General features: G+C 60.0%; 1 protein-coding gene across 4 annotated transcripts in view; it reads right to left on the bottom strand.

The window, feature by feature from the left end:
- The window catches only part of SCMH1 (Scm polycomb group protein homolog 1), an 85201-nt gene extending 61492 nt beyond the window's left edge, over positions 1-23709 (bottom strand). For 2 of the 4 annotated variants that reach the window (XM_064172511.1, XM_064172514.1), the window contains exons 1-2: positions 23607-23708; positions 1945-2051 (exon numbers count right to left, since the gene is read on the bottom strand). The gene's annotated coding sequence lies outside the window, so the exon portion shown is untranslated. Of the gene's footprint in view, positions 1-1944; positions 2052-3432; positions 3499-8201; positions 8275-23606 lie in introns of those variants that run through there. The other 2 variants (XM_064172512.1, XM_064172513.1) reach the window with 2 other exon arrangements.
- Between the last annotated feature and the right edge of the window lie 3478 nt (positions 23710-27187).

Genomic DNA, 27187 nt, shown 5'->3' with positions numbered 1-27187 from the left:
CTTTCAGCATGGAGCTGGAGGAAGACACTGAAAGAAGACTGAACACTGAAGGACCCTTCCCCAAGCTGTTTTTAACCCCAGACACAGCACAGAGTCTCTCAGTGCCCCTCTCATCCATCCCCTGTTGGGCTGGGAGAGCAGCAAAGTCTCTCCCCCTGTCTCTAGCAGCAGGCACTCTGCCTCTGAAGGCTTCTGTGCAGCTTCAATGCTGCCTTTCAGCATTTCCTTCAGAGGAAGGGCTGGGAGGAAAAGTCCCCAGCCACAACCCCCCGGCTGGAACAGCTCATCCAAAGGCACCAACTGGCATTCACCACTCCTGCCTCTGCCCCTCTGCTTGGCCCCCAGGTCTGGGACCTTTTGAAGCAGGGCCAGGGCAGTCCTTCTGCCCCAGGGCTCAGCACTGCTCAGGCCACACCTTGAGTGCTGTGTCCAGTTCTGGGATCCTCAATTCAGGAGAGATGTTGAGGTGCTGGAAGGTGTCCAGAGCAGGGCAGCAAGGCTGGGGAGGGGCCTGGAGCACAGCCCTGTGAGGAGAGGCTGAGGGAGCTGGGGGGGTGCAGCCTGCAGCAGAGGAGGCTCAGGGCAGAGCTCCCTGGGCAGCCCATTCCAGTGCCAATCACTCTCTCTGACAACAACTTCCTCCTCACATCCAGCCTCAACCTGCCCTGGCACAGCTTCAGCCTCTGTCCCCTTCTTCTGGCCCTGGCTGCCTGGCAGCAGAGCCCAACCCCACCTGGCTACAGCCTCCCTGCAGGCAGCTGCAGACAGCAATGAGCTCTGCCCTGAGCCTCCTCTGCTGCAGGCTGCACAGCCCCAGCTCCCTCAGCCTCTCCTCACAGGGCTGTGCTCCAGCTGTCTCTGGCACTGTTTGCAGCCCTGCACTGTGGCTCTGCACCAGGTAGGTTCTCTCCCCACAGACACCAAGACCTGGTTTCACCCTGCCCAACCCCAACCCAGTGATAACAAAAGTGATGTACAACAGGTCCTGTGCTCCAGGGCCACACAGTGCCCCGAGAGAGCCCGAGCTGAACCCCAGGGTGGGCAGCTTCAGCCTGCCTGTCCCAGCAGTAGCTGGCCCTACACAGTGCAGATGGCTGTCCCCAGCCTCTTTGCAGACAGGGACAGGGACCAGCCCTCCTGGAACTGGCACAAGGTGGGCTTGGGGACTGGCAGTGCCCAGTGGCTGCCACTCTCTGTTTTCCCAGAGAAGCTGTAGAATCCCCATTCTTGGAGACTCACAGACTGCATTATCCACAAAGGTCATGTCCAACCCTCCTGCAAGCAGCAGGGACACCATCAACTAGAGCAGGCTGCCCAAGGCCACATCAAGTCTGATCTTGAATGTCTCCAGGGATGAGGCCTCATCATCCTTGGGCAGTCTGTGCCAGTGTCTCACCCACCCTCATCGTGCAGAACTTCCTCCTGATGTTCAGTTACATCTCCTCATCTCTCCTGTAGCCCCTTCAGACACTGGAAGGACACTCTAAGGTCTCCCTGGAGCCTTCTTTTCTCCAGGCTGAACAGTCCTTGCTCTCAGGTTGCTCAAGGCTTCATCCAACCTGGCCTGGAGCACCTCCATGGAAGGGGCACCCAGGACCTCCCTGGGCAACCTGTGCCAGTGTCTCACCAGCTTCACCCTAAAGAATTTCTTGCTCAGCCCAGCACATGCTGCAGTGTCCATCTTGTACAGAGCTGCACAGCAGAGCTCAAGGTTAATGCTGCCCTCTTTTCCACAGGCTGTGCCCCTCATGCTTGTGGCTACCAGGACAAGCTTGCAGCACAGAGCAGAGCTGCAGCTGCTGTTGGTTCCTTGGATCCATGCCTCAACAGAGCAGGTCACTGTGCAAATCGATTGCAGCAGGATGCTACCTTCCAAGCACTGCTGTGCTGCCTTCTGCAGCAGGCAAAGAGGCCTTCCCACAGCCTCCACCAACTTCCACTCACCAAGATCTCAAACGTGCCAAGGGCTCCAGGGGGCTGTCATGGGCTCTAGTTCCCCATCACTGCTACAAGACAGCCAAGGCAGCACAAACTCTGCGGCATAGCAAAACCTGAGAACACAAAATGGAGAAGCTGGCATTTAATTGCAGCAAGGAGAGGTTAGCAGCTGCATTATTCATCTTCATATTTAATTCATTTAAAACATCCACATTTAAATTTAAAGACAACTGCAACAAACATCCCCACCTGCCACAGCACCCTGCGGAACCTGACACAGTTTAAGTTGGGCTTGCAACAAGTACAGGGGACTGCAGCTGTTCAAACACCTTTGATTTCAGCAAGATCACATCAGTGAGCTGCTAGAAACTAGTTCAGCTTTTGTAGAGTGAAACTGTTGCACAAAGCAGGATTTAAAAGCCCAGACCTGATTAGGAATGAAAAGGAGAGAGAGAGCACAGGAGAGGTGCACCGAGTGAGGAGGAGTGGGAAGGGAGCGAAGTGGAGGCTCTGAGTGATCCTCGCCCAGGGCAGCAGAGCTCAACTGCTGAAGCTCCACAGATGTTTACTGGAGGCTTCCCAGGCACAACCTCCCCACGCAGGATGCTACCAGGAGAGACTAACACCGAGGCAGGAAAAGGCATTGGAAAGCACAGCAGCATTTGCAGCGGTTTGCTTCCCCTCAGCAAACCCAGTGTGGGCCTTGGCTCCTGCTCTGCCTTGCTCTGCACGCAAGCCTGGGAGGCTGCAGGGCACCTGCATGCCTGGCACCTCCAGCAACAGGGCACCCAGGCCCAGGCAAAGGCAGAGAGGAAAGGGCTCTGACAAAGGCCAGCTCAGTCTGGCCTGAGCCTGCCAAGAGGAAGCCACTCCACAACTGCAGTCTCCTCAGAGACTTTCCTGGGAGGCAGCAGAGTCCCTGCCCCACAGCTGCCACTGCTGCAGCCCCACGCAGGATGCTACCAGGAGAGACTAACTCCGAGGGAGGACAAAGGCACTGCAAAGCACAGCAGCATCTGCAGCGGTGCCAGAGCATGACTGGTGCAGGCTGCTGGTGCTCACACCTCCAGTGCCAGCTGACCCAGCCCTGCCCAGCCCAACCCTGCCCACCACATCCCCACCTTAGCTGCTGCACCTGGGCTTTTGGCAAGGAAAAGCCCAGCACTTGCTGCCTGCCAGGCTGCCAGGATTGGTGGCACAGCAAGGCTGGAGAGCAGCAGTTTTGCAGCACCCAGGCCCTCTCTGGCACTGCTTTTCACCTCAGCTGTGCTTCCCTCTCTCCTGCTCCAGAAATAAAGCAGCACAGAGGCAGGCAGGGCTGGGAAGTGCATCCCAGAGCAGCCCCTGCTCAGGCTGCTGCTCTCCATCAGGCTCACTGCTCAAACAAAATGCATCTTAATCTAATTAAGCTCTTCCCCCCTGCTGCTCTAACTGCCAGGCTCCTCCACCAGCTCATCCTCCCCATCTCTGAGAGAGAATGGTTCAGTGTGGTACCTGTGCCAGCCTGGAAGGGGCTTTCAGGGCTGCTCTGAAAATCCTTCCACTAAATGTTGCAACTGCAGGAAAACAGACAGGGAGAAAATGTGGGTGGGAGAGACTGGCCTGTGCCTGCAGCCCTCCCGGGGGCTGCCATCTCTTTATCTACACAGCCCCCAGCAGAGCACAGCTACCAAAAGCTGAGGACCTTAAGGTCTCCTCTGGGCACTTCTTTATTCCACTAAGGGCACCACTTCCATCTGAATGACTTCCTGGGGTTGTTTGGACTTCCTACCCTGGGAGGCAGATTAGGGCGAACCTCTGGCAGGAGGCCAGGTCTGCTCACATCCCTGACTGAAGGGGAACTGAGGCTTGCTGACACAGTGCCAAGCTTCAGCCCTCGCTGCACAACGGAGCTGCCAGCAGGCAAGATGCCTGCAGAAAGAAGAGGAAGAAAACTACCGAGAGGGAAGCTGCAGAGCCGTTTGATGAGGTGGGCTGCAGAGCCCGCAGCGTGGAAAGCAAGGGACCTGCTGCCAGGGCACTGGAGAGGGAGCTGCGTGGAGCTGCCCTGGAGCCGCGGGAGAGCCCTGAGGGCTGCTCGGCAGCAAATGCCTGCAGTCACCCAGGTCCTGCCCCACACATGCACCAGGACCAGCCCAGTCCCTCCACCTAACCTCAGCTTCGTCTGAGCTTTTCTTCTGGGCTCCCCTGGCACCAACAGCACTCAGGAAGAGCTTTGCCTGGCAAATTCCCTTGGGAAATCTGAGTGCAGCACTGTAGGTCCTTGCCCCCCAAGGCTGCTGCCATTCCTGCTTCCCAGCCACACTGGGGCCTCTACCAGCATCCTTATCACAGAAGGGACTTCCAGAGCAGGGGTACCCAGGGCAGGGCACCCAGGAACACATCCAGGTGGGGGCTGGAAGTCTCCACAGGAGACTCCACAATCTCCCTGGGCAGCCTGCTCCAGGCTCCAGCCCCCTCACACCAAACAAGTTTCTCCTCATGTTGAGGTGGAACCTCCTGGGGTCCAGCTTGTACCCATTGTTCCTTGTCCCATCAGTGGGCAGCACCAGAAGGAGCCTGGCACCTTCACCCTGACCCCCACCCCTCAGACAGGTATAGACCTTGATCAGATCCCTCTCAGCCTTCTCCTGTCCACACTGAACAGCCTCAGGGCTCAGCCTCTCTTCCCAGCAGAGACCTTCCAGCCCCTTCAGCACCCTCATAGCCTCCACTGCACACTCCCCAGCAGTTCCCTGTCTCTCTTTAACTGGGGAGTCCCAAACAGTATTCCAGGCATGGCCTCAGCAGGGCAGAGCAGAACCTTCCTACATCTGCTGGGCACACTTCTACTCATGCCCCCCAGGATGCCACTGGCCTTGGCCACCCTCCTGGAAGCCTAAGCATGCACCGTGGCTGAGCTGGCAGCACCCAGGGGCACTCTGGCTCAGGCAGCAAACCAGGCACAGGCAGATGATGACCTGCACAGAACCATCCCAGGCTGCTCTGGTAGCATCTTTGGGTTTTGTCACTGTTAACTTGTGCTGTGCAGAGAGAAAGGCACTTGGAGCCACCTGAGAGGGCTGCCAGCACCTGGGCTGGAGCGCTCTGACCTCTTCTGCTCCACACACTGGACTCAGCTGCTGAGATTTGTGTCTGACCTGTGGGCACCAGCATGGACCTTTGGCATTCCCCCTCAAAGTGTGCTCTGGTCAGGCAGCTGCCTGACCTCTCTTCTGGGTAGGGGGTCTGCCCAGCAGCCACGACCACCCTGACCACCAGCCACCACCTAAAGCCAAACGACAAGCACAGATGGGCACCAGACCTGAAGGAAACCCTTCAAGAGCAGGCAGCTGCAGAGTGAAAGAGGTGGCTCAGAACTCCTCCTGACCCACAGGCTTATTTCCTTTCACCTCCTGGACAAGACTGGAGTTTCATTTCCCCCTGCCCATGCACAGCTCTGGCAGCTCCAAAGCAAGCTTGGTGAATCTGCAGCACCCCTGGAAGCATCTCCCCTGCCTAGGCCTTGAGGGCTCTGACGTTCAGACCAGGGCATTCTCAAAGGAACTCTGGCACAGTAGTGGAGCTTCCAGCTGAGTGCTGATCCCCCTGTGTGAGCTGAAACATCTGCTGGCTGCAAACCACTTCCAGCAGCAGGACTTTGTGCCATTTCCAACATCTCTCTCTCTCTGGAACTAATTTTATCTTTCTACCATGTAAGAAGTGGATTGATAAAGTCCAGACTCCAGGACTGGCTCCTCAGACACATTCCTGTGAAAGATGTAAAGACACTGAGGTGTCTCAAAGATGTGATCAGGAGCAACACACTTCCTCAGCCCCCCAGCCCAGCCCCAGGGGACAGCACAAACCCAGGGAAACAGCAACTCTGTGACTCCCCTTGGGACACCTTCAGGGGGGAGGTGAGAGGGGATGGGTGCAGCTAACACCAGCTGCATCAGCAGGCACTGCTGAGCTGAGCTCCAGGGGACTCCATGGGCTCAGGATGAGGGGGAGAAGCAGGGACCCCTGGAAGGGATCACTCAGCCCCTCGAGGGAGGCTGCAGCAGTCACCACCTCTCCTGGCTAGGGAGGGAATGAACCAAAGCCTTGCAGGATTCCAGTAAAGGTTTGCTTCCCCTCAGCAAACCCAGCGTGGGCCTTGGCTCCTGCTCTGCCTTGCTCTGCACGCAGGCCTGGGAGGCTGCAGGGCACCTGCATGCCTGGCACCTCCAGCAACAGGGCACCCAGGCCCAGGCAAAGGCAGAGAGGAAAGGGCTCTGACAAAGGCCAGCTCAGTCTGGCCTGAGCCTGCCAAGAGGAAGCCACTCCACAACTGCAATCTCCTCAGAGACTTTCCTGGGTGGCAGCAGAGACCCTGCCCCACAGCTGCCACTGCTGCAGCCTGGCACCAGGCCCTCTGGCCCCTGGCAGCCTCTGCACAAGGGCCCAGGCTGACTGCTGCCAGTGCACAGAGCTGCTCTGGGGTCTGCCTGGTGTTACTTTGCTTCTTACCCACTCAACCCCCACCCCAAACAGACTGGGTTGGGTTGGGAGGGAGCTTAACGACCATCTGGTTCTGAGCCTCTGCCATGGGCAGGGATGAACACCACAAGAGGAACCTGTGTTGCTCCTGCCTGTGATCAAGGCTTGCAGCAAACATCTCCCACTGCCAGGGAGACAGGGAGTGGCACCGTGAAGGGTGCCTGATGTGGTGTAGGCTTATGCCAAGCCCCTGGCATTACAGCTGGGGTTAAGGAGGCTCTGCTAGCTCCAGAGTGATTTCAGCAGATCCTTTTGGCACTGCTCCTGAAGTGACTTTCAGGCTTTGTCTGCCCTTGGGTGAGCACTGTCCCTGTGCCACACCCCATGGGAACGAGCCCACCAGGCCCAGGGCTTGCCCCAGATGTTCTGAAGGGGCTCTGGGAGAAGCAGCAGCTCTGTCTCTGGGTGCTAAGCAGAGACGTTTCTGACCTGTGCACCTCTGCCTGCAGTGGAGCTCTCCCAGGTGCACCCTGACAGAACCTGACCCGGGGCCAGGACTTGCCAAGAGCTGTCCAGGAAAGCAGGCCAAAGGCAGGAGCTGAATCCGTGTGCCCCAGGCTGGTGTTTGCCACTGAACCATCTGCATTGTCACTGCCTGCTGTCACCCACTGCAAAGCTGAAGTTCTCTGCCTTCAGCAGAGGAATGGCTCAGGCCACAGCAAGGAAAACTATCCAAGGTGGCACTGCCAGGTACCCACACCCAGCCCACAGAGGTCATCTTGATGGAGAAGAGAAAACTGAGCACATGTGGCACTGCCCTGATGTATCCTGACCATACTCTGGCATGTCAGTGGCTGGGGGCAGCTCACAGGTCAGCTCTGCACACAGAACCATGGAATGGGCTGGGCTGGAAGGCAGCTCCAGAGCCCATCCAGCCCAACCCCTGCACTCAGCAGGGACATCCTCCACCAGAGCAGGTCCCCACAGCCCTCTCCAGCCTCACCTTCAGTATCTCCAGGCATGGAGCCTCAGCCACCTCCCTGGGCAACTGCTGCAGTGCTCCAGCAGCCTCCTGCTGCAGAACTTGTTCCTCACATCCAACCTCAATCTGCTCTGCTCTCATTCGAAACCATTGCCCTGGTCCAGTCCCTGCAGGCCTTTGGGCACAGTCCCTCTGCAGCCTGCTTGCAGCCCCTTCAGGTACTAGAAGGTTGTTCTAAGGTCTCCCTGGAGCCTTCTCGTCTCCAGGCTGCACACCCCCAGCTCCCTCAGCCTGTCCTGGTAGCAAATGAACCTGGGGTGTTTCTCAGGGCACCCCCAAGAGCATGGGGAGGTGCACCCCAGCAGGCCTCTGGGCTGGGTCACACATTCCTCACCCTCCAGGGATGAGCTGGAGGTGACAGAGCAGGCAGGGCAGCTCTGCAGCAGTCTGCTCACTGGCATACACCAGAGCCCAGAGCTGCTCAGGACAGCAGTGGCTTACAGAAGATCCTGAAATGGGATTCTGCCCATGAGGGTTCCACAGTCACACCACAGGATGCTTCAAAGTCTTCAAGTTGAGAGTTTAAAGAGGAGTACATCAAAACCACAGCTCGTGGGTTCCACAGCATCCCTGGGCTGCAGCACAGGCACAGTCTTCTCTCTCAGCTGCAGGACAGGCTAACACAGCACCCCTGGCACCCCTGACCCTGACTGCTTCACCCCACAGCACTCACACCAGGAATGTGCCCCAGGGTGCAAACCCCTCACAGCTCTCTGGTCAACATGCAGGACAGATGCTCTGCAACAACTGTTTGACCTACCTCACCCTTGGCTGGGCAGGACCTCACCAAAAGCTCATCTCTTTGTGGGATGGGAGATGGGGGAAGGAAGCATCTGGTGGATAAGCAGACACATGGGTTGTAAAACTCCTTGTTGAAATGAGGAGAGCCCTCAGAGCAGCCTTCCAGTACCTGCAGGCACTCCAGAAGAGCTGCGGAGGGGCTTCTGACAAGGGCTGGGAGTGCCATGACGAGAGGCAATGACTCTGAGCTGGGAGAGGGGAGACAGAGAGAAGATGAGGAAGAAATTGTTGAGAGTGAGGGTGGGGAGAGAGTGGCACAGGTTGCCCAGGGAGGCTGTGGATGTGCCCTCCCTGGAGATGTTCAAGGCCAGGTTGGATGAGGCTTTGAGTGCCCTGTGCTGGTGGGAGGTGTCCCTGCCCATGGCAGGGGGTTGGAGCTGGCTGAGCTCCCTTCCGACCCAGCTCATTCTGTGAAACGATCCCGTTGGGAATGCCAGCCCAGGCTGTGCAAGCAGCAGCCCTGCAGGGCGCTGCCCATTTGCCACTCCTAGCAGCTAAGTCGGTGAAGTCTCAGCCTAGTATCCCCGGGAGCCCAGGAGCAGGGAAAGGCAGCTTGAGAGGGAACAAAATACCCAGGGGATGGCAATGAGGGGACACAACAGAAATGCAAACGAGGAAAGCCTCGGAAAGAGAGGGAGGGAGGCGCCCCCAGGCCTGCACTCCCCTGTAGGATGCACTCCCAGCACAAGTGGGAAGGGCTGGGCAGGGACAGGCACGCAGGGCAAGGAGTCCCCTCTGGCAGACAGCTCGGGGAGCAGGCAAGAGCCAACCAGCCCTGGAGGGAAGGGAAGGGCCAATGCCACTGCTCCCTAACGAACTGGAGCCATGGGCAAGCTGCTGGTGGCACCTGGAATGGCACCTCCCTGCCTCTGCTGCCCTTGCACTTCCCTTCCGACCCTAACAATCCCGTGGGAGGTTCTGAACGGCCCTGAGGGAAACACTCAGGGTGGCAACTCTCATCCTGCAGCCTCACACGGCACAGAGAGGCTGGGTGGGGAAGGTGCCCTCTTCCCTCGCCCAGCAGGATGGAGAGGCCTTCCCCGGGCTCAGCCGTGGCCCCGCTCCTGGGCTCCCCCATCGCAGCCCTGGCAAGCAGCGCTGGGGGCTGCCACTCAGATCCTCCACAGAGCCAGCCCCAAGCCCCTGCTCCTGACCCCACATCCACACAGCCAACGGCCCCGACCTGCCAGAGCCAACTCCCTGCCCTCCCGAGCCTGCTTGCTGGCAGCAGGCAAGGTAAGATGATGCCTTTGCTTTATGTGCCCTTAGAGTGCCAAACGCCACTCAGCAGAGCCAGGCTGAGCCCAGCGCCTCCCTGCAGCGCTCCCAGCAGCTGACTCCTCTGGTGCAAACACAGCGCAGACCAGAAGGAGCTCCTGCTGCTCTGTCCTGTCTGCACGGGAAATGAAAACAGAGCTTCAGCTAAAGCCTCGGGGCTGGAGCGGAGCCACACGAACCTGGATGTACCCTGCCAGAGCGGAGGAGGACACAGTCCCTGCTGCTGGGAGCGTGGAGCCAGGGATAACCCATCCGGGAGTGCTGGGAGGGCGAGGGCAGAGGCTGTGCTCTTAGCAGTACAGCAGCAGCGCTGCAGAGCAGAGCTCTCAGCTCCCTGCACGCCAGGGGAGGAGGCTGCCAGGGCAGCAAACAAGCACTTGGGGCTCCTCTCCTCACTCCTGCAGGCAGATACGGACTCCTCTTCTCCGTAGTCAGAGGTAATGCAGCAGTGCAGCGGCCAAGCAGAGCCAAGAGAGCCAGGCAGAGCCAGGCAGAGCCAAGCAGAGCCAAGCAGAGCCAAGCAGAGCCAAGCAGAGCCACGCAGAGCCACGCAGAGCCAAGCAGAGCCACGCAGAGCCAAGCAGAGCCACGCAGAGCCACGCAGAGCCAAGCAGAGCCAGGCAGAGCCAAGCAGAGCCAGGCAGAGCCAAGAGAGCCAAGCAGAGCCAAGCAGAGCCAAGCAGAGCCAGGCAGAGCCAGGCAGAGCCAGGCAGAGCCACGCAGAGCCACGCAGAGCCAGGCAGAGCCAAGAGATCCACGCAGAGCCAGGCAGAGCCAAGCAGAGCCAGGCAGAGCCAGGCAGAGCCAAGCAGAGCCAAGCAGAGCCAGGCAGAGCCAAGAGATCCACGCAGAGCCAGGCAGAGCCAAGCAGAGCCAGGCAGAGCCAGGCAGAGCCAGGCAGAGCCAGGCAGAGCCAGGCAGAGCCAGGCAGAGCCAAGCAGAGCCACGCAGAGCCAAGCAGAGCCACGCAGAGCCAAGCAGAGCCACGCAGAGCCAAGCAGAGCCACGCAGAGCCACGCAGAGCCACGCAGAGCCACGCAGAGCCACGCAGAGCCAAGCAGAGCCACGCAGAGCCAGGCAGAGCCAAGCAGAGCCAGGCAGAGCCAGGCAGAGCCAAGAGATCCACGCAGAGCCAGGCAGAGCCAAGCAGAGCCAAGCAGAGCCAAGCAGAGCCAGGCAGAGCCAGGCAGAGCCAGGCAGAGCCAGGCAGAGCCACGCAGAGCCACGCAGAGCCAAGAGATCCACGCAGAGCCAGGCAGAGCCAAGCAGAGCCAAGCAGAGCCAGGCAGAGCCAGGCAGAGCCAGGCAGAGCCAGGCAGAGCCACGAGAGCCACGCAGAGCCACGCAGAGCCACGCAGAGCCAAGAGATCCACGCAGAGCCAGGCAGAGCCAGGCAGAGCCAAGCAGAGCCAGGCAGAGCCAGGCAGAGCCAGGCAGAGCCAAGAGATCCACGCAGAGCCAAGCAGAGCCAAGCAGAGCCAAGCAGAGCCAGGCAGAGCCAGGCAGAGCCACGCAGAGCCAAGCAGAGCCACGCAGAGCCAAGCAGAGCCAGGCAGAGCCAGGCAGAGCCAAGCAGAGCCAGGCAGAGCCAAGCAGAGCCACGCAGAGCCACGCAGAGCCAGGCAGAGGCACGCAGAGCCAAGCAGAGCCAGGCAGAGCCAGGCAGAGCCACGCAGAGCCACGCAGAGCCACGCAGAGCCAAGAGATCCACGCAGAGCCAGGCAGAGCCAAGCAGAGCCAGGCAGAGGCACGCAGAGCCACGCAGAGCCAAGCAGAGCCAGGCAGAGTCAAGCAGAGCCAAGCAGAGCCAAGCAGAGCCAAGCAGAGCCACGCAGAGCCAAGCAGAGCCAGGCAGAGCCAGGCAGAGCCACGCAGAGCCACGCAGAGCCAGGCAGAGCCAAGCAGAGCCAGGCAGAGCCACGCAGAGCCAGGCAGAGCCACGCAGAGCCAGGCAGAGCCAGGCAGAGCCAAGCAGAGCCAAGCAGAGCCAGGCAGAGCCAGGCAGAGCCAGGCAGAGCCAAGCAGAGCCAGGCAGAGTCAAGCAGAGCCAAGCAGAGCCAAGCAGAGCCAGGCAGAGCCAGGCAGAGCCACGCAGAGCCACGCAGAGCCAGGCAGAGTCAAGCAGAGCCAAGCAGAGCCAAGCAGAGCCAGGCAGAGCCACGCAGAGCCAGGCAGAGCCACGCAGAGCCAGGCAGAGCCAGGCAGAGCCAAGCAGAGCCAAGCAGAGCCAGGCAGAGCCAGGCAGAGCCAGGCAGAGCCAAGCAGAGCCACCCAGAGCCAGGCAGAGCCAGGCAGAGCCAGGCAGAGCCAGGCAGAGCCAGGCAGAGCCAAGCAGAGCCAGGCAGAGCCAGGCAGAGCCACGCAGAGCCAGGCAGAGCCAAGCAGAGCCAGGCAGAGCCACGCAGAGCCAGGCAGAGCCAGGCAGAGCCAAGCAGAGCCACCCAGAGCCACGCAGAGCCAAGCAGAGCCACCCAGAGCCAAGCAGAGCCACCCAGAGCCACGCAGAGCCAAGAGATCCACGCAGAGCCAGGCAGAGCCAAGCAGAGCCAGGCAGAGCCAGGCAGAGCCACGCAGAGCCAGGCAGAGCCAGGCAGAGCCAAGCAGAGCCAAGCAGAGCCACGCAGAGCCAGGCAGAGCCAGGCAGAGCCAGGCAGAGCCAAGCAGAGCCAGGCAGAGCCAGGCAGAGCCAGGCAGAGCCAAGCAGAGCCACGCAGAGCCACGCAGAGCCACGCAGAGCCAGGCAGAGCCAGGCAGAGCCAGGCAGAGCCAGGCAGAGCCAAGCAGAGCCACCCAGAGCCAGGCAGAGCCAGGCAGAGCCAGGCAGAGCCACGCAGAGCCAGGCAGAGCCACGCAGAGCCACGCAGAGCCAAGCAGAGCCACGCAGAGCCAAGCAGAGCCAAGCAGAGCCACGCAGAGCCAGGCTCCCCCAGCGTGGCAATTAATTACTGCTGCTATTTTTATCCTGAGTGCAGCTCTGAGCTCGTCTGTGACCTAAGAAGCTGAAATCCCAGGAGTTCTAACTGTAAATCTACTGAAAGAGCTGAAACATCCTCTGGAGTCTGCAAAGGCTGGAGACAAGGAAATTCTAACAGGTGTCCATCAGAGCTGCTGCCAGTTCTAATAAGGAAGAGCAATCCAGCAGCACTCGGAGATTGCTCCCCGAGGGCAACCCCCACTGGCCAGCTCCGGCAGGGAGTGAGTCCCAGCATGGCAGGGCTAGGAAGAGACCTCTGGAAGGGACCTAGTCCAGCCCCTCTGCTAAAGCAGGGTCCCCCAGAGAAGGTTTCAAGAGCCAGGAGGTCTTCACCCTTGCCACAGAAGAAGCTAAACCATCCCAGCTCTTTGTGCCTCAGCTGCAGAGCAAGCAGGAGCCATCTCCTCACAGGGCTGTGCACCAGCACCACTTCAGGTGCTGCAGGAAGCTTTCAGTGATTCAGACCCTTTAGCAAGGGCCAATTCCTGACCTGACAACATCAAGTCCCTACAGCAGAAGATGGTGACCAGCACTCAGATGTGGCTCACAGGACCACCTTGGTGCTTAGCTTCTCCAAGCTTCTATGACTGTCTCTGGGGCCTGGTTCAGCCCTGGCCAGGTGCCTTTTCATTCAAGAAATCCGGATGGAAACGTGATGAAAAGAAAAGGGTGTGAGGCTGCCTCGTGCTCCTGCAGGGCCAAGAGCCTGGAAAGCTCAGAGCTCCCTGGTGGGGCCCTGCAGGGCTGCCTGAGCAGGGCTCCACCAAATCTCTTTTTCTGGCAACAACAGCCACAGGCAGCAGGTGCCAGCACAAAACCCACCCGGGCCAGAAGGGAGCCAAGGTCCACCCTGCAGCTCTGCAGCTCTGCTCAGGCTCTGCCAAAGAGCTGATGAAGAAAAGGCCCTCACAGAGATCTGCCTGACACTGAAGTGCCTGCTGGACACTGTACAGCTCAGAAAGACATCACAGGGCACTCAGAGGCTGCCCAGCTGGCAACAGCGTGGACTGAGGAGCAGGTCCAGAGCAGAGTCAGTCCTCTGCTCAGGCCCAGGGGTTAACTGCCACACAGACACCCAGAAACTGCCAGCTACATCTAGAGGACGGGGTCCAGTTCTGGGCTCCCCAGTACCAGGACAGGGACTTGCTGGAGAGGGCACAGCAAAGGGCTGCAGAGCTGCTGAGGGGCCTGGAACATCTCTGTGAGGAGCAAAGGCTGAGAGCATTGGGGCCGGAGAAGAGCAGCCTGAGGGGAGCTGATCAATGCTGATCAGTACTTCAAGGGTGAGGGTCAGGAGGGTGAGACCAGGCTTAGCTCAGTGGTGTCAGTGACAGGACAAGAGGCACTGGGCACAGACTGAACAGCAGAAGCTCCACCTGAACACGAGGAGGAATTTCTGTGATTTAAGGGTGGCAGAGCCCTGGAGCAGGCTGCCCAGAGAGCTGCTGGAGCCTCCATCTCTGGAGACATTCACAACCCACCTGGCTGTGTTCCTGTGTGACTTGTCCTAGGTGCTCCTGCCCTGGCAGGGGATAGGACTCAAACTCCAGTGGCCTCTTCCATCTAATAACAAGTGACAGGAGAATAAATAGCCTCAAGTTGCCCCAGGGCAGGTTTTGGTTGGACATCAGAAGAAACTTTTAGACAGAAAGGGTTCTCAAAGACTGGCACAGGCTGCCCAGGGAGATGGTTGGGTCCCCATCCCTGGAGGTGTTTCAGAGAGGCAGAGCTGTGCTGCTGAGGGCCATGGGTTGGCAGCAGCCATGGCAGAGTTAGATAAAGGTTGGACTGGAGGAGCTTAAAGAGCTTTTCCAGCTCCAAAAGTTCTGTGATTCTAAGCAAACTTTCAGCCCCTGGAGAACAGGGGAAGCTGCACTGCCTGTTGCTGAACTACCAACACAGCCCTGACCCAACAACCACCTGGGAGCAGACAGCACAGCACTGCACCAGCAGAGCTTCCTGAGACCCCCTGACCTGAAACACCTTCCAAAGATCCTGCACAGCCTCAGTCCTCTTCAGGAGCCTGACCAGCACCTGACAACTGGGATGCTTCCATGCTCTTTTTGCAGGCAGGCACAAGCTTGCCAAACAGCAGAAACTCAGAGCTGGAATGGTGCAAGTGCAATCAGCACACTGCTGCCCAACCCAAACACAGCACTGCAGTCCAGAGCTGCCTGGCACTGCGCTTGCCACCAGCAGAGAGCAGGGTGCCAGGTGCCTCTCACCAGCCTGGCAGGGCACACAGGAACACATCAAGACGAGTTCTGGAAGTCTCCACAGGCGACTCCACAACCTCTCTGGGCAGCCTGCTCCAGGCCTCCAGCACCCTCACACCAAAGAAGTTTCTCTTCACCTTGAGGTGCAGCTTCCTGGGCTCCGTTTTTTCTCCACTGCTCCTTGTCCTATCACAGGGCACCACTGGCGTGAGCCTGCTGCCATCTTCTTGCTCCCAACCCTCCAGATATCTGTAAGCATTGACCAGATCCTCTCCCAGGCTGCTGCTCTCCAAGCTCACCAGCCCCAAGGCTCTCAGCCTTTCCTCCTCACACAGAGCTTCCAGGCCCTTCAGCATCCTCACAGCCTCCACTGGACTCTTTCCAGTAAAGCAAAGTGCAAATGCAGTTCTGAGGTTTAAGAGATAACAATGCTGAAGCCTACAGTGGTGAGGACTCCAGGAGCTGGGCAGACAGGAGGGCAGGGACTCTGCAAGGGCATCCTGCACGTCTGCTGCCACAGCTCCTCGCTGCGGGGCAGTCACCCACTGCCAGCGCTGCAACGACCTGCAGAGCCCAGCGAAGGCAGCAGGGAGCCTGCGAGAGAAACCCTCCTGCGACGCAGCCAGCCTCAGCACCGCTGCTGCATGCAGCCTGCAGCCCAGCCCCCGGAGAGCAGCTCAGCTCAGGGCAGAGCTCCAGAGTGCTTCAGCCTCTGTGCTCCCCCATCTGAAAGTCACAGCCTAGCCCTACTGCAGACCTCTCCTTGAAACGGTGCTAGCAGAGTTACCAACGACTCACAGTAACGGCCTGGAGGGACTGGGAAGAGCCACGGCAGGCAGGGAAGGGGATGGGAAATGAGCTTTGGACTGTGGAGGTCCAAGCAAGCAGACACTGCAGCACAGGAATGGGACAGAACCCACCCGTGACAGAGAACTTTTCAGAGTCACAGAATGGGTTGTGCCAGAAGGGAGCTCAGAGCTCATCCAGTGCCAACCCCCTGCCATGGGCAGGGACACCTCCCACCAGCACAGAGCACTCAAAGCCTCATCCAGCCTGGCCTTGAACATCTCCAGGGAGGGGACATCCACAGCCTCCCTGGGCAGCCTGTGCCAGTCTCTCCCCACCCTCACTGAAAAGAATTTCTCTCTACTCTCCACTCTCACTCTCCCCTCTCCCAGCTCAAAGCCATTGTCCCTCATCCTGGCACCCCCAGCCCTAGTCAGAAGTCCCTCCCCAGATCTTCTGGAGGCCTTTCAGGCACTGGAAGGTTGCTCTAAGGTCTGCCTGGAGCCTTCTCTTCTCCAGGCTCCTTCCTACTCAGGCACAGTGTTACCATGACATTAAGAGGCAATTACAACTTTTAATGTCATCTTGCTGATTGCAAAGCAAAGCCTTTGGAAGAAGTTCAAGACATCCACTGGGCTACAGCAGTGTGAGACAAGTAGGGAATGCCCCACACAACTCCCAGAGCACCACGTTCTCACTGCCAGCAGCACAGATGAAGGGCTGTAAGTTATGGTCAGCAGAGCAGGAGGAGTCAGGACTGGGGCTTCCCAGCTGCCACTCGTGTAATTAAACACAGGGAGTGCAGCAGCACAGAAGGGAGAGGTGGAGAGGAAGATCAATCTCTGTGTAAATGATTGCTTTTCCATTTACAGAACTGCTCTTCTCTTTGGTGGCCTGCCAGAGAGAAGGTGAAATGTCAGAATGAGGAGGTTAAAGCACAGCAATACCAGCCTGAAAGCAAGCAAAGCTCCTTAATCATCCCCATCAGCAGGCACTGGAGGAGGCTGCGAGGAAAGTCTGCATCAGCTGCATCGGAAATCTTTAAGAGCAGCTTAGACACACCTCTAGGAAATCCCTCAAGGTCACTTCTGGAAACACTGAAACAACCAAGAACTCCTTCCTAAGCACAGACCTGACCACGCAGCCACCGCAGGGCTCTGATGCTTTAAAATCACCTTGGTTTAAAATCTGCCAGACATCAAAGCCAACAGGCCCAGGGTGCAGGGAGCTGCAGGACACTCGTTTGGCTTATTTTTAGCAAGTGGAATTGCTGCAACTTCCTCCTGGGTCCATAGCAGACTCCAGCAGCTCTGCTGTCTGCTTGCAGCCTTCCCTTCCACCGTGCCCCGTGGGTGCAGGCAGGAGTTTCTCCCGCCCCACGGGAGCTGCCTGGCCAGAGGAGGCCACGCTCTGGTGAGCGAGGCGAGTTGGGGGCAGGAGCCTGCAGCAGTGCCAGTGGAGAGGGGAGCCCTGCCAGGAGCCCCAACACCCAGCAGAGCCTCCCCAGCCCAGCGCATCCCAGCGGCCGCCCGAACGCGGGCTGCGGGCTCCGGGAGCAGCGTGGCCGCCGCTGGGCGCTGCCCTGCTCCTGCTCCCCTCGCCGGCGTGCCCAGCCCGGCTCTGCTCGCTGGCTGCTGGCTTCACCGGGAGGGTCGACAGCCCTGGCAAGCGTCCCGGGGAGGCTGTCGGAAAGGCAAGAGCCAGGAGACAGCGCAGGGGAAGCTGAGGGCAGCCCCCACTGGCTGCGGCCGCAGCTGGACTCGTCCCAGCGCTTCAAAGGCAGCGCCCAGGGCTCGGCGTGCTGGGAGGAGGCAGGGACCCGCTGGGGACACGGCAGGGAAAGGGGCCCGGGAGCAGGGCACAAGGAGCAGCCCTGGCACAGGCGGAGGCCGGGGGGCACAGCAGCCGGGGGGCACAGCAGCCGGAGTGGCAGCAAGGTCGCTGCCAGCAGCACCCAGAGATTACGGGGTCGGGCACAGCAGCGCTGAGCTCTCCACCCTGCAGTGCTCTGCCAGTGCGGAACTGAGCCAGCACAAGTGTCCTCCGGCTCCCCTCCAGACACCGACTCCCTGCTGGAAAGCAACGGCTTCTCCCGGCAGGACCTCTCCGTGGAGCTAAACATCAGCAGTACCCTGGGGCAGCTCCAACCTGCCACGCACCCAAGCAAACTGCAGCAGATGGAGCTGCACCCTCGTGGGAGCTGCACCCTCGTGGGAGCTGCACCCCTGCCCAGACCACAGAACCACAGCGCGGCAGGGGACGGAAGGGACCTCTGGAGGTCATCCAGTCCCCTCCCCTCGCCAGAGCAGCATCACCCAGGACAGGGCACACAGCAACAGAGGCAGGGGGGGCTGGAAAGGCTCCTCAGAAGGAAACTCCACAACCTCTCTGGGCAGCCTGCTCCAGGCTCCAGCACCCTCACACCAAGGAAGTTTTTCCTCATGTCCAGGTGGCACCTCCTGGGTTTGTGTCCACTCCCCTTCATCCTATCACAGGACATGAGCCTGGCTCCTTCCTCTCACCCTCCACCCTTCAGGTATTTCTATACTCTCACCCTGCTCTTTCCACATATCCATGGCAGGCAGCAGAAGGGACCTGGCAGTGCCCCGTGCAATGCTAGACGTGCCAGGACAGGGGAGGAATTCCATGTTTCTCAATGGGCAAAGATGGAGCTTCCCAGATTTCCACAGGCATTTTACTCCTATGGGCTCCACTGCCCAGCACAGGCTTCTGGACTGTTCTCCCTGTGTCAGTCTGGAAAGCATAAGAGCCAGCTGAAGCTGGGGAGCTCGGAGGTCCCTCCAGAAGGAGGTCAGCTTCTCACTGCTGCTCCTGCCAGCTGGTTGGCCATGAACAGGAAAAACCTCTGAGCAAGACCTGGAGAGGGAGGTGTGCCCTGCAGCTTGTCCCAGGGCAAACCCACTGCACTCCCATGCCAGCTGCCTTGGCCTGCTAATGGCCACATCCACTCAGCTCTGCTCTCCTGCCCTTATCTCCACGGAGCAGTCTGCAAGCTGCCAGGGGAGCTGCAGGGGTCACTTCCCACTGCAGACAGAGTCAGATCTCAGGAAGGCAAATGCTGGTAGGTGTCCCAGGTGTTTAAGCTAGGAACGAGCTCAAACGTCCAGAACAGCACCTCCAGAGCAGCTTAAGGCATCCCCCTGCCCCCACAGCCTGCTTGCTGCTGAGGCTGCCACAGGCACAGCAGAGACAGTGAATGGGGCACTCAGCCCTTCCTCCTCCTCACAGCCAAACGCTCCAAGTTCTGCCCAGGATGAGTCTGCATAAGCCCGGGAGACTGCAGGGAGTGAGGGCAGAGACACAGCCAGCCACTCTGCTCCAGCCCTGCTCCAGAGGCATTCCCCAGTGCCAGGGAACCCTGCAGACTGCCATGCTCCACGCCACAGCCTCTGCCTGAAACCCTCGCAGAGCTCAGCATGCTGCTGGGGGTTAACAGATTCAACGCAGATGGAGACCTCTGGGAATTAAAAGCTTTTCAGCACCAGCAGGCTGTGACACTGCCCCTCCACCGCTTGGTGAGGGCTCATAACAGAAGCTACCTCTGAAATGTCCTGCTGCTGGGGAGTGCTGTGCAGAGACAGCAGCAAGCAGCAGAGCTCTGCAAACAAGAGGCTGTGCTGACCTCCCCAGCGCCTGCAAGCCCCAGCAGCTACTGCTCTGACACCACCATGTCCCCAGACATGGACAAGTCCTCCTTGGTGGTGAGGCAGCAGAACAGGTTGTCCAGAAAAGCTGTAGACACCTCAGCCCTGGAAGCATTCAAGGATGAGGCCTTAAGCAGCCTGCTCTAGTGGGAGGAGTCCCTGCCCATGGCAAGGGTTTAGAACTGGATGACCTCTAAGGTCCCTTCCAACTCAAGCCATTCTGACTGCTTGCTCCAAGCAGACCTGCCCAGCCTGACCATTTCACAGTATCACAGTATCACCAGGGTGGGAAGAGACCTCACAGATCACCAAGTCCAACCCTTTACCACAGAGCTCAAGGCCAGACCATGGCACCAAGTGCCACGTCCAGTCCTGCCTTGAACAGCTCCAGGGACGGCGACTCCACCACCTCCCCGGGCAGCCCATTCCAGTGGCCAATGACTCTCTCAGGGAAGAACTTTCTCCTCACCTCCAGCCTAAATCTCCCCTGGCACAGCCTGAGGCTGTGTCCTCTTGTTCTGGTGCTGGCCACCTGAGAGAAGAGAGCAACCTCCTCCTGGCCACAACCTCCCCTCAGGTAGCTGCAGACAGCAATGAGGTCTCCCCTGAGCCTCCTCTTCTCCAGGCTAACCAATCCCAGCTCCCTCAGCCTCTCCTCGTAGGGCTGTGCTCAAGGCCTCTCCCCAGCCTCGTTGCCCTTCTCTGGACACGCTCAAGCATCTCAATGTCCCTCCTAAACTGGGGGGCCCAGAACTGAACACAGTTATCACTTTAAACACTGAGCAAGCACTTTACAGAAGCCTCCACTGGTAGATACTAAAGCTTGGTAAGAAAGGAGTATTAAAGGAAGAAAAAACCCAGGCCTTTTCCTTCAGGCCTGGCCTCTGTCACCCTGCAAATGAAGTGAGATGAAACACTCAACGTCACGCAGCTGCACCAGGGCATAGCAGTGGGATGCAGGAGGGCTCAGAGTTATTGTTCCCTCACACTGACAGTTTAATTGTGGGGATGATTTTTACCTTGGCACGTTGCTGAATGACATAAAATGGAGATGAACCATCTTGCCAAAGGAGCCAGCAGCAGAGCTGCTGCTCTGTCCTCAGAGCAACTCACTTCATTCCTCCCCAGCCCTCCTGGCTCCTCGTCAGGAACCTTTTCAAACACAACTGGGTGAGTAAAGGGCTCCAGATCTGCTTGTCTCATCACCAACTGAACTGCAGATGCAGCCAAGAAAAAGAGAGGGCAAAGAGACAGGGGGGCCAGATGCAAAAGTTATGGCTTTAGGAGGCCCAAACGTGGCAAGCTTTCAGTTCGGCAGCTCCGAGGCCAGGCTGCTGGCAGGCTGTGCCAGGGGGCTGCAGAGAGGAGCAGGCTGAGTGCCCTGCCACAAACACCCTGCAGCATGCCAGTGTGCAGCTGCCTGACCCCCTGCTTTCACACACAGCAGGGCTTACAACATAGCCCAGCTGGGGGCATTCCAGCCACAACTGCCCCACAGAAGCTCAGCTGGCACAGTCCCACCCAGCCCAGCCCCACGGCAGGGAAGCGAGGACGAGCAGCAGAGAGGGGCAGGGATCAGCTGTGCAGACAGCAACCCGCACAACACCAGCAGAGGAACGCCGTTTGCTCAGCTCAGGAAGGGAGAAAGCCTTCAAACACTTCGGATTCAGCTGCAGAGATGTAAGGAGTGGAGTGCTCCCACCTGCCCTGGAGATCAGAGAAGGAGGAACAGGCTGGAAGTGCAAGACAAAGACCTAAGCAAAACCCCACAACAATCTCTAATGTTGAGAAGGCTCAAGGGCTGATGTAGATCACTTGCCCAGGAGGTGACACTGCAGCAGGGACAGCCTTAAAAGCAGAAACTCAGGAAGGCTTTAGGCCTTACCCCGAGGTATGGGAAAAACAGCAACATTTCTGGAGGTCCTCTCTAGACACTGGGGCTGAACCTCAGAGCAGCCTGAAGGGGCTCCAGGAGAGTTGGGGAGGGACTTCAGACAAAGGCTGGGAGTGATGGGATGAGGGACAACAGCTTTGAGCTGGGAGAGGCGAGACTGAGACTGGAGATGAGGAAGAAATTCTTTGCAGTGAGGGTGGTGAGACCCTGGCACAGGTTGCCTAGGGAAGGTGTGGATGCCCCCTGCCTGGAGGTGTTCAAGGCCTGGATGAGGCCTCGAGTAGCCTGTGCTGGGGGAGGTGTCCCTGCCCATGGCAGGGGGTTGGAGCTGGATGAGCTTTAGAGTCTCTTCCAACCCTATGAAGCAGAAGTTTCATACAGTCCTTTACATTAGCTGTATGGCAAGGAGGGCACCAACAGACCACTCACATCCCAGTCTGAACCACAGCTACTCGAGGAGTATCATCACCTTATACCCCTACAGCATCTGCCATGGGAGGACACCAGACTGGGCTGCACAACTCCTGGTGTCCAGGGATCAAGAAGTGAACAACACCAGAACTTGTGTCCCAGGAAAAGCAGGGATCACAGACTCACAGATGCAGGGGACACCACTCTTGCTCCTGTCCTAAACAGCTGCTTTTACTTCTAATTAGCTAATTGCTTGACTTAACTGATACCAAATAATGAACTAAAAGGCAGGGTAGCAAGATGCTGATCTATGACTTCCTAAGCCACACACACAGAAAGAGGAGGGCCAAGGGCCAGTGCATCCCCCCCAAACAAAGCACACTTTAACCTCCAATCAAATCAGTACTTTAAGCAGCCCACAGATGCCTGTTTCCCTCTTGCCCGTGGTAGAGGACTCCCCTTGCTTCTCTTTGCATCTTCATACCATCTACTGGGCAGATCCTGAACTACCCAACACACAGCACAGGCCCTGCGAGGCTGCAGCCCAGGGCAGTTTACCCCGAGCTGAGCCTCCCACCAGACCGATTTTGTCCTGAGCAGCAGTGCCAAGCCACAAGCCAGTACCTGCTGCAAGGCAGACGGGAGGTATGACAGCACCACCCCATGCTCCAAGCATCTGCAGTGAGCACATGGGGACACCACAGCCTGGCTGGCAGGAGGGTGAGGGTGAGAAAAGAGGAAGGCAGACAGAAGGAGGGGGTGGCTGTGCCTGCACCAGCAGCCTCAGTACGACCTGCCGCTTGTCCTCGCTCCGGCAGCTGAGCCGAGGAGGGAGAATATCTCCCCCCACTGTTCCTGGTTGCTGAAGAGGACTCACCACATGGCTGTGCTCAGCCACTCAGTACGCAGCGTTTACTGTCAACAACAGCAAACAGCAACAGAGCCAAAAATCAAAGCTTGCTACCCCAGACCTGGCTCTCCAGACCCTGACTTCACCCACGGAAACAATTCCTTCAGCGTTCAGCCGCTGAACCTAAACCCCCGAGGCCAAGGGGAGCCAGGCTGCTCAGGCACCCAGGCTCAGGCCCCCTGCTTCGCTCTCGCTACCTCTGAAGACTCCAAAGTGCTGCCAGCTTCACAGCGCCTGCAGATGAGACCCGCTCGGCACACAGCGGCAGCAGCCCGGCCCCGGGGCTATTTTTAAACCCCTCACTGTGCATGGAAGCTCAAATCTTGTCTCACTCCCAGCTCTGCTCAAGCGCTCGGCCCCGGGGGGCTGTGAAGGTGCCGCAGCGTTCCCCCAGGGGAGATGTCTCTGCCCGATCCCCAAGGTCACCACTGGCCCCTCCAGAAGCGTGGCCCCGGTGTTCGGTCCAGCTCAGAGCATCCCAGTCCATCTCCGCAGCACAGTGTGCTTAGGGCAGGCTTTCACCGGCGTCCGAAAGGGCTCCTGGAGAGGGGAGAGCACAAACCTCCCCCGGGCATCCTGCGGGCAAGGGCCACCCCTCCCGCACGAAGCCCTCCGGCAGCCTGCTCCGGCTCCTCTCGTCCCGCAGCTAATGGAGAGCGGCGGGGCCGGGGCCAGGCTCGGGCGGGCCGCACAGACCGCGCCGAGGCCTCCGGGGCAGCAGCATCACCGTGACCCGGGGCTGCGCTGCTGTGCCCCGGTCCCCCCAGCTGGCAGGGCCGTCCCGGCTGAGCCTCGCCAGCGGACACCTGGAAGCACAACAAAGCCTCTCGAAGGTGCTTCGCCGGCAGCAGCTACCCCGCGGTGGGCAACAAGCAGGCGACCCCCGGGCAGGTACGGGAGGCCGGCGCAGCCCCCAGGCCCTCTGCCCCGCTGCCGGCGGCACCCGCAACGCCGCCCCGGAGGCCCCGGGGGTGCAGGGAGCGGGGCCGTGACAGGCACCAACAGGTGTCGGCGGTGACAGGTCCCTCCCGGGCCCGCGGCCACGGCGGCTCGGCCCCGCGGGTGCTGCGGCGGCCGCCGGGCCGCGCTGACAGCAGGGCTCGGCGCCGGGCCCAGCCCACGGAGCTGCCCCCGCGGAGCCGCGGCGCAGGACCTGGGCCCGGGCTCCGGCAGCGCCGAGCCGCGCCGGGCCGGGCTGCAGCGCCCCCCGCCGCCCCCGCCGCCCCTCACCTGCGCGGCCGCCGGGCGCTGGGGCTGCTCAGTCCCTCGCCGCCGCCATGTTCCGACGCGCAGCGCAGGCGGGGAGCGCAGCGGCGCGGGGGGGGAGCGCGGCCAGCCCCGGCCCGGCCCGGCCCGGCCCCGCGCCGCCCCCTGCCGCCGGCCCCCGCCGCTGCCGCTCGCTGCGGGCTGCGCCGCGGGGCTCGGCCCGGCCCGGCCCGCACCCAGCCCTGCGCAGCGCCACCGAGCGCTGGGGGCTGGCCCAAGCCGCGGCCGCTCGGCGCCGGTGCCCGCGCGGGGCCGGACCCCAGCGCTCATGGCACACTGTGGGCACGGGGCAGACCCTCGCCGTGATCTCCAGCCTGAACCCCCCCATGCCCACTCAGCACCCTCTGGGCGCCGGGCGGACACCTCTGTGCCCGTACGGCACATCCTGGGGTCAGGGCAGACCCCCGCTGTGCCCACCCGGGACATGCTGGCTATGGGCAGCCTCACACCGTGAGCCGCAGCCTGGGGACAGACTGCCCTGAGCCCACCTAGGGCACACCGGGGGCAGACCCCCCCTGTGATCGCTATGCTGGGAGGGAATCCCCCGGTGCCCGCCTGGGACCCTCTGGGCACAGGGCAGCCCCCCGCTGTGATTGCCAGCACTGCAAAGTGATGTCCACCCGTGTGTGGGCCCCCACTGAGGACAGCCCCAGGGCCCACGGGACCCGCTCAGGGCTAGGGTGGGCTCCATGCAGCACATCTGCAGGCCCTGGGGACATGCAGCCCCCAAATGTGCCTGTTCCTCTCGTCGCAGGCAGGACCCCACCCCACAGGCAGCCCTTCCCGTGGGGACACCGCGGACGAGCCTCAGTGCCCTGATCCCACCCAGCCGGAGCCGGAGCCCTTTGGCTCCCAGCACTGTTGTGTCTCCTTCACAACACCATCCCCAAGCCTGCATCCAGACCGGCCCCATGAGCACAAACGGAGACATTCACAGCGCCCCTGAGCCGCGGTGACCTCTCCTGGCCAGACGTCACCTTTTGGGGAGCAGCTGTCCTGCAGGGGGGCCAGGGCTGGCACATGGTACCCCAAAGCATGCCCTAGCACTCCTCGGCTAGGGAACTCCCAAGCGACATGAGACAGGACAAGAGGAAACAGCCCCAAGTTGCTCCAGAGGAGGTTTAGGTTGGATATGAGGAATAATTTCTTCCCCCAGAGGGATGTCAAGCCCTGGAACAGGCTGCCCAGGACGGCCTGAAGGCATTTGAAGGGCAGGAAGGCAGCTGTGGTGCCGAGGGCCGTGGGTTAGTGCTGGGTTAACAGCTGGACTCAGCCAGAAGCCTTTTCCAGCCCAAGCATTTCTCTGGTTCTGTGTGACAAGTGGCTGCTGCCATCACCCCCTTTGCCCCCACGGCCCCCACCAGTGCTGCCTTCTCCCTCTCCTCCTCGGCCCCTCGCACTGACACGCAGCTGCCTCTCCAGGCGGGCAGAGCCCACGTCCTGCTCGCGGTGCTGACCGCTGCTGTGCAGCACCGACCGGGGAAGGCTCCGGTGCCTGAAACACCCACACGAGGGGGTGGGCGGCTGGAGGCGCTGGTGGGGGGCTTGGGTTAACATCTGGAATCCCCAGCTGTGGTGGGAGCTGTGGTGGGTTCCATAGCAGGCCCCTGAGCACCTTGCCTGTACCTGCAGAGATACAGGCTGGGGTCGGAGTGGCTGAGAGCAGACAGACAGAGAGGGATCTGGGGGTGCTGATTGATACCCGCCTGAACATGAGCCAGCAGTGTGCCCAGGTGGCCAAGAGAGCCAGTGGCATCCTGGCCTGCATCAGGAATGGTGTGGTCAGCAGGAGCAGGGAGGTCATTCTGCTCCTGTACTCTGCACTGGTCAGACCACACCTTGAGTGCTGTGTTCAGTTCTGGGCCCCCCAGTTTAGGAGGGACATTGAGATGCTTGAGCGTGTCCAGAGAAGGGCAACGAGGCTGGGGAGAGGCCTTGAGCACAGCCCTACGAGGAGAGGCTGAGGGAGCTGGGATTGGTTAGCCTGGAGAAGAGGAGGCTCAGGGCAGACCTTATTGCTGTCTGCAACTACCTGAGGGGTGGTTGTGGCCAGGAGGAGGTTGCTCTCTTCTCTCAGGTGGCCAGCGCCAGAACGAGAGGACACAGCCTCAGGCTGTGCCAGGGGAGATTTAGGCTGGAGGTGAGGAGAAAGTTCTTCCCTGAGAGAGTCATTGGACACTGGAATGGGCTGCCCGGGGAGGTGGTGGAGTCGCCGTCCCTGGAGCTGTTCAAGGCAGGACTGGACGTGGCACTTGGTGCCATGGTCTGGCCTTGAGCTCTGTGCTAAAGGGTTGGACTTGATGATCTGTGAGGTCTCTTCCAACCCTGATGATACTGTGACACTGTGATACTATGCAGAGGGCCGAGCAGTGCTCCTGCCAGCTCCCATCGGCTCTGGCATTTCCTCACTTCCACAGTCAGGATTTCATGAATGGAGCCAGTGCCGGAGAGCTGCAAGATGGAGCCTGGCGAGAAGCCTCCCCGCTCGGTGAAGTCTGGGGCTAACCACAGGCGGGTTCAGAAGGGTTTCCATGTGCCGTCCATGTGAGCACCGCGGGAGCGCAGCCGCAGCAGTGGTTTCTGCTCGGTTCTGAAGCGCTGCCAGAGCAGCTCCGGCTGGGGCCAGCTCCCGGAGAGCGCCAGCGGCTGGGAGCTAACCGCGGCAGAAGGCAGCGCTGCCTCGCTGCGTGTGGGGCCAGGCACGGCGGGGCAGGACCTGCAGGACAGGGTGGAGGGGAACGCAAGGCGGTGTGGCTGGGAAGAAAACCTCCTGCTGTCTGCGCCCCCTCCCCTGCCTCTTCCTCCCTCCTTGGTGCCTCTGGGCGATCGGGGCCACACTTCTCCTCGGCTGCTTCCTGCCCTTCGCAGCGTTCCCATGATATCATTGACTTGATTGGCTGCCAGAAATTGATCCCGACCCTGGCAGGGATGATCTAAACATAGACCACGTTCTGCTAGAGCAGCACCTGAGGTCCCACGGCCCCTGACCTCCTGGCCCTGGATCTGACATTTCATAGAGGGCAGTAGCAGGGCATGGGGATGGAGGATCTGAGGGAACCTGTGCACGCAGTGATCCTGGCTCTGCATCCCTCTGACCTGACATCTCCCCTGAAGGGGGGGAGGTGCAAAGCTCCTCTCTGCGCCTTGAAAAGGCAGGAGGAAAGGTTATCTACAGAGCTTAAAGCCTTGATCAGAAGCAGATCACCTTGCAGGACCTCCCATGCGTTCCCCTTCCCAGAGCAGTCCCATATTGAGACCAGCTGTTGGGTTTACCCGGGATAAATCCTACCAGAAGGATGTATTTTTGTGCTCCTGCCTTGGAAAATCACCTCTGTGGGTGCAAGCAAGGGGGAATTGTCTGGGATGATGTCCCAAGCATTTGCAGGCAGCTCTGCCTTTCCCTGCCAGGCTTCACTGATCCTCTACCAGAAGGCTGTGCCCTGCAAACCCACCCAGGCCACCCCCCCAGTGTCCAGCTTCCTTGTGAAGCAGAAATCTCACTGCAATGCACTTCTCTTTCTCCTGTTTCTGATGGCTCTTTCCAA

Source organism: Pogoniulus pusillus, chromosome 37, assembly GCF_015220805.1.
Source record: "Pogoniulus pusillus isolate bPogPus1 chromosome 37, bPogPus1.pri, whole genome shotgun sequence".
NCBI classification, from domain to species: domain Eukaryota; kingdom Metazoa; phylum Chordata; class Aves; order Piciformes; family Lybiidae; genus Pogoniulus; species Pogoniulus pusillus.
This window is presented reverse-complemented; position numbering and strand designations above follow the sequence as displayed.